Source organism: Callorhinus ursinus, unplaced genomic scaffold (genome assembly GCF_003265705.2).
Source record: "Callorhinus ursinus isolate GAN/ISIS: 27379988/994484 unplaced genomic scaffold, GSC_fseal_2.0 scaffold10, whole genome shotgun sequence".
Classification (NCBI taxonomy): Eukaryota; Metazoa; Chordata; class Mammalia; order Carnivora; family Otariidae; genus Callorhinus; species Callorhinus ursinus.
The window spans coordinates 8,040,733-8,050,436 of record NW_027397072.1 but is presented as its reverse complement, the minus strand read 5'-3'; the positions used below and the strand labels follow the sequence as shown (position 1 = coordinate 8,050,436).

The following is a 9,704-nucleotide window of genomic DNA, read 5'->3' as shown; positions in this document are numbered from 1 at the left end:
TGGTGGTGGTGATGACGGGGATAGTGATGTCAGAATGATAATGTGGGAAGCCAGCACGTGGCCCAGGACAAAGCACAGGGGAAAGGAGCAACGGGCCGCAGTGAGATCTTCACACTGCTTGGGGTGCCCCGGCCCAGAAGACCTGGAGTTCCTCACCTGTGCTATGATTCCCCTCCCCCTACTTCCTCCAGTGATAGCGAAAATCATTCCCAAATGCATAAGCTTTCGCCTTGTAGCTAGCTCTGAAAACAATCAGCCCGGCCATTTTGTTTTGGGGGCAGATAATAGCATATCGCCAAGAACATATGCTAACAAAAGCAGCAATTCTTTATCCCATCTCCAGACAGAAAGAAGAGGGACAAACACTCCCCAGAGAATAAGAATGGATCATTAAGTGCCAAAGGTCCAGCATGAAAGAAAGCCAAGCCTCAACATCTGTCCGAGGCCTCTTCCTACCTTCACTTACTGAAACGAAAGACACCCAAAGAAGGCAAAGCAGGGCGCCTGGGTGGCTCAGTTGGTTGAGCGGCTGCCTTCGGCTCGGGTCATGATCCTGGAGTCCCGGGATCGAGTCCCACATCGGGCTCCCTGCTCAGCAGGGAGTCTGCTTCTCCCTTTGACCCTCCCCCCCTCATGCTCTCTATCCCTCGTTCTCTCTCTCTCAAATAAATAAATAAAATATTTTTTAAAAAAGAAGGCAAAGCAACCACCACATTATGTCTCCCACCCTTGGACGCTGAGCCAGACTGTCCAGGCTGCGTCACCAAGCATGAGATTGGCACTGCATGACTGAGGATTTTTAATAAAGCCTTATTCCTGCCACTGCCGCCCCACGCTTTGGAGAGGGCTGAGAGAGAGAGAGAGCACGCCACCAGTCCTGCCCACCCACGCCCTGCCTTGGGCCCACGGTTGGGGCATAGGCTCTTCTAGACATCCCACGCTTATTCTGGCAGGAGTGACTCTACAGCCCCACCATGTAAATACAGAAAATTGTACGATGTTGGAAATGCTTTGTTTTTAAACCCAGGTGATTGATTTGGAGAGGTTCTCACTTCCCTCCAAAAATGGATTGTAGCACAGCAAAGAGAAAGGATGGGAGTGACAGGGAAGGGTGGGAGCTGTCGTCAATTCTGCTTTCTGGAAATGTCTGTTAAATGCACAGGAAGGAAGCAGAGACTTGAGCATTTTGCTGCTGGAGGGGGAAAACAGTGCTATGATCCCTACACACTGCCGCAGAGAATCGTAATCCTGCCGGTGTTCCCCAGAGTCCCTGGGCCCACTGGCACACTAGCACGCTCGCAAGCCAATGCAATAAAGGCTTCCAAGCCCCCTAGGAGACGGGATCAAGAGGTCGGAGCCTCACTGAGTCTGAGAAATAACCTACCTAGATCTGAGGAATGACCTAACCTAGATCTCTTTGTGCAGCCCCCCAAGTTCGGGGTCACCAAGGCTGTGTCAGCGACCCTCACAGAGGCTTCTGAGAAGACATGAGCTGGGCAATCCAAAATGGCAGCTCCCTAACCTTCAAGTCATGGCCCCCACCAGCCCCCTTCTAGGAGCCTTCACACACATTCATAGGCTCTCACATCAAATGCTTCGCTACTACAGGCTGGCTCAAAAGATGCCTAATAAACCCGAATATGAAAAGAAATCCTTAGTGGCAGAGGAGGCACGCCACCCAAGAACGTTTAAACAGCAACAATGGCCACCACTTAGCACAGACATGTGACCAGCCCAAGACTCCACGGCTCTAGGTCCACGTTCCACGTGATAGTCCAACATGGCCCCGGAACCCCTTCATAAACGTAAGCAAACTCGGGCTCAGAAAGTGTTACCCAGCTAATAAATGACAGAGCAGAGCCTGACTCCAACCCAGGTCTGCTGGACCCCAACATCTGTGATCTTCCGAAAGAAACAAGACACTCTTGCTGTCTACCAAGAGAGTTCTCCACCTCGGTGGGAGACAGAGACCATTTGTGTTTTCTGTTTGGTTTTGTTTTTTACCTCTATAGGAATGTTTCTTTTTTTGGTTTTTGGTTTGTTTGTTTTTTTTTAATTTTGTTAGTTAACAGACAGTGGAGAGAGACCATTTGTGACCTGGTGGTCAGACCCAGATCTACCTGCCTACGCTGCATATACAATTTCTGTGACTCAGTTTGCAATCTGTAAAATGGGGTCTCCTCCTCTGCTTTTCCTTGAAGAACAAAAATAACCCAAGAAGGGAAGTTCTGAAATGCACAAGCCAGGCAAGTGCACTCCCCTCCCAGGGCCTCTGTCTGTCTACCTCCCAGGAGACCTCTCTGCTCCCACGCACACTTGCGTCACTCCTACATGGTCAACTGTGAGCCAAGTACTGGGGCAGACGAAGACGCGCCATATACCGCTCATGCCCTACAAGGAATTTCCATGGCTCGGAGGCCATACAAGAAAAACTGAACATTACTCTGGGAAAAGCCCCAGAAGGCAGATCCTGACTACCAAACGGGGAGGAGAGAACGAGACCTGGCTTAATTTCTTAGTTCTTCTACTTCTTGCCCACGGCTTGGGTGAGTTGGAGTGTGCTCTGGGCATCCTGGATTTTTTTGTTTAAAAAATTAGTTTGACCCCTTTTGCCTTACCCTGTACTTTAAATTCGAACCCCCTGCTGGATACTCAGGAGCTGACAAGAGAAATGGGGGGAAGCAACTTCACTGAGTGCAGTCAACAGGCCCTGTGTGTACCGTAGGTGCCCACGCCGCACTAGGGGAGGGATGGGGGCCAGAAGGGTGCAGTCACTGCGTCAAAGAGCTGGCCAGCCCTCCGGCAGGCAAGCACCCAGTCTCTTTGATCAGCCTGAGGGAGCAATCAATTCTCACTGGAAAACTCCAGGAAAGCCTCAAGGAGGAGGCCCTGGAGCCAAATCTATAACTGAGAGGCAGGAAGAAAAGGCAAATCTAGAGACAGAAAGCCCATTGGTGGCTGCCTGGGGGTGGGGGCGGGGACAAAGAGCGACAATAAACGGGCCGGAGGGAGCTTTCTGGGGTGATGCAAAGGTTCTAAAACTGGATTGTGGTGACAGCTGCACAATTCTGTAAATTTACTGAAAAGTACTGGATTGTGCATTTGAAATGGGTACACTCCACGGTATATAAATTATATCTCAATAAAGCTGTTAGTTAAAAAGACTTTTTTTCCAAGGATGAGGAGGAGTTTAGCAGATAAAGAAGTCTGGGTGGGAGAGAAGAAAGGCAGGTGTTGGGACAGTCCGGCTACCCTCACCCTCCCAGTCCCGCCTCCCCCCAGACACCTGCACCCCTCCCAGCACAGCTGAGAAGGTTAGTTCCCAGAGCCACCCCCCCACACCCTAGCCCAGGGGAGGAGCTTCCCTGGAGCACTTGTCAAGCTCTGAGGGCTCCTCTGAGGGTCTCCCCAACCCCTAGCCCAAGCTGCGCTTGGGCAGGGAGGAAGCCTGTGTCGGGCTTTCAGAGCCCTGCTTGGAGCAAAGCGCCCAGCAGGTGCTCCGAAGAACACTTACTGAGCAAGAACATGAACCTGGGGTCGGGGGTGGCTGGGGCGGCCAGAGTGCAGAGTGAGAGGACAAAATCTGTTTTCCACAGTAACCTGACGACAGCAATGACTCAAGTGGAAGGGGGGCTCCAGGGTAAGGGATGAGAAAGCTCTGCTCTGTGGGAACAGGAGCCTCGGGGTCGTCAGAGAGGAGGGGCTAGGGCAACAGAGGACTGACCAATTCAGGATTTCCAGACGGACGAAGAAAGGGAAAGAGCCCAGAAACACTCCTGAGGTTTCTAGCTGGAATGAACGAGTAGGCAAGAGGCATTCACTACAACAGGTAGACGGACCCGCTTGGGGGTGGCAGGACGTTCTGGGCTCTGCTTTGATGTGGAGCAGGTGGAGCCCGCACGTTGGGTCTGAGCATGGGGAGAGCTCAGGTTTGCTCACCTGCCAATGCACAGACGTGAGCCCAGGTGAAAGGAGAGCACTTAGAATGTGCCTGACTAAGGGACCTCCCTGGCCGAAAGAGGCACAGGGAAGATTTCAGCTGGGGCAACAGGGTACTGAGGCAATCGAGGGAGACTTGCACGAGAACCATGCACACCCCCGAAGCCTCCTTCCTGTCTGCAGAATCATGGCAGCTTTATCCACGGGGTACAAATTGAACTGTCCTGAGTGTTTCTTAGCCAAGAGTCACAGACCCATCACTCGCTCCTCAGAAACTTCTCGTCGAGTGAGGCAGGTGGGACTGACGCCAGCACCCCGACCCGTCTCCTGGCTTGCTGCCAACCTGAGCCACACCCCCAAGAGCTGAAAAGCAACAGATACCCGGAAAACACAGCTGCTGGATTAGCAGGTGTGGGGGTGCGGTTGGCTTATAAAGGTAAATGAAGGGGCGCCTGGGTGGCTCAGTCGGTTAAGCAGCTGCCTTCAGCTCAGGTCGTGATCTCGGGGTCCTGGGATGGAGCCCCACATCGGGCTCCCTGCTCAGCAGGGAGTCTGCTTCTCCCTCTCCCTCTGCTCTTCACCCCCACTCATGCACACTCTCTCTCTCTCAAATAAATAAATAAAATCTTTAAAAAAAAAAAAGGTAAATGAAAAGAGCCCCGAGAAGACATCTTTGCACACCTGCAGCCAGCAGAGGAAGGCTGCAACAACAGGAGGAGCCTGGGATCTCTCCGAAAGTGTCTTTAGTTAGTCATGCCTCATAAATGCAGAGATATGAAGCTTTGCCTCTGCAATTCAATTATACTTGAAAGGACATGGCCAAGGCAGGGCTCTGTTAAAGGATTTACTGTGCTTTCCTGATGATAAAAAAAAAAAAAAATTCTTTAGACTTGCACCTTGCTCATCAGTGCCTAAGAAATGTTCACCTGTCAAACCGTATTGATTACCGGAAGTTACATGAAAACCCATGCCACTAGATTCCAACCTTTTTTTTTTTTTGGTGGAAAGTGATTTGAAAGAAATATTTTTCCCCATGGTGCAAGAGTCACCGAGACAGCCCCTACCTAAGCCTGCTGCGCTATCTCCACATCATTTGCTATCACCTATCATTCCCTCATTAGAAACTCAACCCAAAGGGAAGAAGGCAAGAGCCACAGGAGATGCACAGCCTTACGTGTGGGCATGAACACACCAAAGAAACCCAATGAGGCCGTGGGAGAATGGTGAATCCCACAGCAGAGGGAGCGCGATTAAGGTTCATAACTGCCCTCCTTCCACAAACACAATGACATCCGGGGCTGACAAACTAGCAAAATACACATAATCCCCCATCAAGCCCGGGCTGGCGACTCACAAATTGGAAGCATTATCCCATAACAAACAAGCTTGGTTTAGGGCTTGCTGGCAGGCTAAATTCTAACACAAACCTGATCCTGATCTAGATAAAATTTCAGCTGCAAAATAGCTTACTCTGTGGTGCCAAATAACTCTGGGGCTCCTTAGTAGTCTCCAGGATTAACACCGGTCCCTAAGTGACCTGGGCACTTTACCACTTATGAGTGGCTGGCTATACAAGGTCCCAGGATAAGTTGGGGGAAAGGACAATAGGCATAAGGGGGAGACAAACTGCCTAATACACGAACGTTTAATAGGGCATTTTTATGGGAAAAGGCAACCCTTGGAACTGTGCACATGGAGCCCCAAAGGCAGTGGGTCTGAAGCCCCTGGAAAGCACTACTGCTTTACCAGATGAAACTCCAGAGCAGCCCCAGGTAGAGAGAGAGCTCTGTAAACAGGAGGCCCCGGATGGGGACTGTGCGCGAGGGCGAGTCCACTCCTTGTCACTCAACAGCTTGTATTTCTAATTCTGCACAGCCCAGTGGCCCAAAAGGGGCATTAAGATAAAATTCTGAAGGAATTAGTCCAAGCTCCTTTATATCTCTTAGAGTTTCCCTCTAGAGGGCTTATTGGAAACGAATGGATCACCGGCTAGGGTTTGGGCAAATCTGTTCTTCTGGCGGTTTGACCTATTGTTTCTCCATAAGTCTGCGCTTCCAGGCATCTGATTCCCAATGCCGGGTGTCCCGAATTATTATCGCACGTTGACATCTATTTTTCACCTTACAAAAAGCACCCAAGTGGAACCTAAAGGGAGAAGGCAAGGCTAAAAAGGCACCACATCCCACGGCAAGTGAGAGGCAGAGCCCCTGGGCCTTCCCTCCGGCACATTATCCAATAAAGCCTCAAGAGCTCAGTAATTACAGGCGCTCTCAAAAGTGAAACAGAAATAGATCTAGGGCCAAAACACTGGTTTGCTTGAGACAAAGGGCTGGTTTTAAGCAGGAAAATACAAAACAGCCACCCCAACAACAAACAGCCCAGCTTTTGGTCTGTCTTCTGAGCTGAGAAAGCCAGCCTGATTTTTTTTTTCCCTTCAGTATTATTCAATCTGATTATGGGAAAGAGAGTAGGATTCAGATGAAAATCCCTTTTCTCCTCCAGGATATAAAATCATCTTATGCAACAGAAAAAGCAGGTTTCATTCTAAGTGTGCCCCTGACACCAAATCGGATGAAAACTTAGCTTATCCAAGTCCCCTGGCCTGCCATCACCACTGAGACCTCAGCACTCGGGGCTGTCAGAAGACAGACCAAGCAAGAGCCTTCTGCTCCCGTTTCATAAAAGCCTGCAAAGGATTCCAGCTTCCCTGAGCACACCCACCGGGACCAGGTGATCCCGGGAAACACATCCCATACCTACGCACAGCCCAGCTGATGATCCCCAAAATGGGCCCCGAGCCCATTCCATGCTGACACTCCATTTTGAGAGCGTCATGCACCATGAGGTTGGCTGCTCCCTTCCTGAAAGGTTATTTGTTTTTCTGACTGGGAAGGGTCCTGAGAGGAAGAAAGAAACCACAGCGATGGAGGGAAGGAATCACCAGCTCTGGCAGAAGGCAGCAGGGCGGCCGGGGCCAGCTGGCCCTGCCGGGTCTAGCAAGCGCTATGCTGCGGTTGGCAGGACTCTCCCTGAGAGTGAACCGTGGTTAGAGGGTGTGCACGTTCACTGCAGTTCAGTGTTACGTAGTAGTAGGCTTCAAACTAAATATTTTAAAAATTAAGGGGTAGGACTAGGAGGAAGGATCCCACGCGCCCTCGGGCTCCTGCTTAAGGCTGATCCAAGAGAGACGCGGTTGGATGTGTGGGGGGAGGGGTCGGAGGGTGTCCAACGCCGAGGCCCAAGGCAGCACTTGCGGTCCTGGCAAACACCCTCCTCTAGGGGGACTCGGTGCTGTCGGGAGTAAAAGAGATGGCCTTCAGCTTGACCAGGCCCGGCCGGGATGCCCTGGGAGCCCGAGGTCCGTCTCTGTGGGGAGCGCCACTTTCACGCCCTGGCTGTCAGACTCTGCAAGCTGCAAGCCCGGGGACTAGGCACTTGTTGAACAAAAAGGCTCCCGACTCCAGCAGCCGCCGCAGTTGGCCAGGAGAGGGACCCCCAGCTCGGGCGCGGGAACCTTCATGGCTGGGCGCTGCGCGCTCCTGCACACTCGAGGCGGCGCCGCCCGGGAGGTGCGGCGAGCAGGCGGCGCACCCGGCAGCCTAAACTTTCTCGAATCTCGGTGCTTCGCAGTTAAGTTAGGGCCGTGAGAGAGGCATAAAACACGCGCGGGGGGCAGAGGATGTAATAGCCCCACCCACGATAAAGGGAAAAAAAGGATTAAAAAATGAGAGACACTAATTCAATTAACTTAGCACCTACTATGTGCCAAGCACCGGGCCAAGAGCTATCTCTAGTGCGTTCTCATTTTAAATGTCATGGCAGACCCCTAGGGAGGGCTGTCCCCATTTGATAGAGAAGCAAACCTCAACCAGAGAAGGTGGCGTGTCTGGCCCAGGTCGCAGTGCGGGTCACGGCGAGGCCAGGGCTCCTAACTCCGGATCAAGGCTCTGTCCGTCGCCCCTCGGCCTAGTAAGGAGGGCGCAGATGGCCGCCGCGCCAGCCCCCTACCCTGGCGGGAGCGCACCTGCCACCCACGTGGGCCTCGCGGACCTGCCCCCCAGCGGGGCTAGCCCAGGCTGCCCCAGAGGCCCGCGCTAGCTGCTTTGGATCCCAGCTGTCCGCGGAGCCCCTGGAGCTCCGCACTGCGCCGGCCGGCGGGAGACAGAGGGCTCCGCACACAGGGCTGGACCGCCCACGCCCACCCCGCCACCCGCGCCCCACGCGCAGCCGCTCACACCAGCCACCCGCCCCGCCAGCCGTCCCCACCAGCAACTGTGCCCGGACACACAATTCCACAAACGCAACCCCAAAATGTGCACACCCACTGTACACACGGATCCCCACGAGGACACGCCATTCCAGGGACACACCACCGTCCGCGGTCACCCACAACTCCACCACGCAGACAAACACAGGCACCCCCAACACACACACACGCGCGCGCGCGCGCGCACACACACACGCAGAGAGCCCGGTCGCAGCTCACACCGGTGCACACGCCCGCAGACAGCCGCCCCCCGGTTGCCCTACCTGCTCCGGCGCAGGACGCGGTCCGCCGGCTTCCCCAGCCCAAGTTCCGCGCGGTTGGCGCTGGGGCGGGCGCGGGCCGCTGCCTGGGACGAGCGCGCCGAGGCCGGGAAGGGTGGCTAGGAGCGCGGGCCTCCGTGCGCCCGCAGCCTCCGCGCCGGCCCTGCGCTCATCGCCTCCCAGAAAAACAAAAGGAAGCCGGCAGCGAGGGAGGGAGCGAGCTGGAGACGCCCGCCCATCCGCCGGTCCGCCCGTCCGCCGCCTGCAGTCGCCGCGGCCCGCCTGCCAGCGCCGGGAAGGAAGGGACTCGAAGGCGGGACCCGGAGGCGGGGGCCGGGGGCGGGGCGTGCGGCCGGGGCTGGCGCTCAAGTTTCCTGCGGACCCGCCCCCGCCCGGCCACGCCCCCACACTTGGCCCCGCCCGCCCACCCTGCTTGGGTCGCGCCCCTGTCCCCAGCCACGCCCCTTGCTGGCCCTTAGGTGCCGGGCCTCCGAGTCTTCCAAGCCGGGCCCCTCACTTGCTCTGTAGTGCACTCTCCGCCCAGTCTAGGCCCTGACCCGCTCCCAGTCCCGGGTGGATTTCGGCGCAGGAGCGAAGCCGCGCACCGGTTCCGCCTCCCTAACCCTTGGCCTCTGGCCTGCTGGTGTGGGAGAGGCGGGGAGGCGGCACCGGGAGGGGCCAGCTCCGCGCCCACTCCCCCGCCTCCCCGGTCCTCTGCAGGAAGTGAGGCCCGGGTGGCCCAGAAAGGGAAGAGGCTGGAGTCGCCCCAGGCCGTCTCCCGGGGCCCTCTGGCACCCTCACCGCCAGTCCCCTGAGCAGATACCACAGGCCTTCCCTCGCCTGGGAAGGAGCCGAGGACCGGGAGGAAGGACACCTGAGTTCCAGTTCTGGTTGCCTTTGCCAGTTCTGGGCGATTTGGGCAAGTCCCTGAGACTCCCGCGGGCTTGGTTTCCCCACCTATAAGATGGACGGGAGGAGGGGCAGGCTCCTTCGGGCCCCTCCCTCCCTGACATGCTGTGGGTCTTTAGTCTCTGCTGAGGAAGGGACTTGGTGGACATCTCGCTCCCAGGGACAGGCGGCCTGGGAGTCAGGGAGAGACAACCCTGTGTTTCCCATGGACTTCCTCTGTCCCCCTCTGAACGCACCTGCCTGAGAGCGAAGGAAAAAGGGACTGTGCTTCCCAGAGCCCCTCACCCCAGTAACTCTTGGAAAATCTGGGCCCTGGAAAAAGCAAATAT

General features: G+C 55.3%; 1 protein-coding gene across 1 annotated transcript in view; it reads right to left on the bottom strand.

Moving 5' to 3' along the window:
* The window catches only part of HPCAL1 (hippocalcin like 1), a 108,368-nt gene extending 99,588 nt beyond the window's left edge, over positions 1-8,780 (bottom strand). The window contains exon 1 of the mRNA XM_025867735.2: positions 8,470-8,780. The gene's annotated coding sequence lies outside the window, so the exon portion shown is untranslated. The remainder of the gene's footprint in view (positions 1-8,469) is intronic.
* Between the last annotated feature and the right edge of the window lie 924 nt (positions 8,781-9,704).